This window comes from Trichechus manatus, unplaced genomic scaffold (genome assembly GCF_000243295.1).
Source record: "Trichechus manatus latirostris isolate Lorelei unplaced genomic scaffold, TriManLat1.0 scaffold00170, whole genome shotgun sequence".
NCBI lineage: Eukaryota > Metazoa > Chordata > Mammalia > Sirenia > Trichechidae > Trichechus > Trichechus manatus.
In genome coordinates this window covers 5592256-5593366 of record NW_004444106.1, presented here as the reverse complement: position 1 = coordinate 5593366, position 1111 = coordinate 5592256, and the positions used below count along the sequence as shown (strand labels likewise).

General features: G+C 37.4%; 1 protein-coding gene across 1 annotated transcript in view; it reads right to left on the bottom strand.

Moving 5' to 3' along the window:
• The window catches only part of LOC101342036 (mucin-17-like), a 36185-nt gene that overhangs the window by 1185 nt on the left and 33889 nt on the right, over nucleotides 1–1111 (bottom strand). The window lies entirely within an intron of this gene.

The window sequence follows — 1111 nt, the reverse complement described above, 5'->3', positions numbered from 1 at the left end:
AGACCCCAGACACTACTCACCAAGGTAGAATGTAGAGCATTATCTTTATAAGTAGTGTCATGCCAATTGAGCTAGATGTTCCCCGAGACCATGGTATGACGTATTCTTAACAAAAATGTTTAAGTTGAATCTAATCAGGCCTCAAGACCTAGCTGCCAGTTTATAGGAAACACAGAGGATTGACGGACAAGTTAAATGACGCGTAAGGAAATAATCAGACAAATCCAGAATATGTGGGACATTCCTCAAGACAATCATCCCGGACTTTTACAAAAATCACACACACACACGTGTATACACATACATACACATACACAAACGTACACACACACACATACACATACACACAGAGGCAGTCCCCAGATTATGAACAAGTTCTGTTCCTAAGTCTGCCTTTAAGTCAAATTTGTTATTATGAACCACTATATGTACCTCAATTTTTAATATAATAGGCGTTATTGGGATTCGCAACTATGGGTTGTATGTAAGTCAGATGTTCATAACCTGGGGGCTGCCTGTATATATATACATATATATAAAGATAGGAACTGGTTCTAGATTAAAAGATTAAAGAGACATAACAAAATTCAGTGAGTGAAATTTGTTGTATCCTTTATCTGGAAAAAATAGAAGTAAAAGATGTTTTGGGGTTAATTGGGAAAACTGGTTATTGGGTGATATTTTGGAGTTATTATCAAAGTATTTGGTGTGATGTTATTTGGAACTGTGCTCTGAAATATGATGTATTCTTAACAAGATAAAGTATCCTGTTTAAGGATTAAGTATCGTGGCATTTTCAACTGACTTTCAAATGGCTCAGAAAAAATTGGTATACACACACACACACACACACACACACACACACACACATATATACTGGTATATATGTTGTTGTTGTGTGCTGCTTAGTCAACTTCAACTCCTAGTGACCTTATAAGACAGAGTAGAACTGCCCCATAGGTTTCCTAGGCTGTAATCTTTATGGGAGAAGATCACCAGGTCTTTTCTCCTGCAGAGCCACTGGTGGGTTCAAACAGCTGAAATTTTGACTAGCAGCTGAGCACTTTAACCATTGTACCACCAAGGTTCCATCACTGGTGTGTATATATAT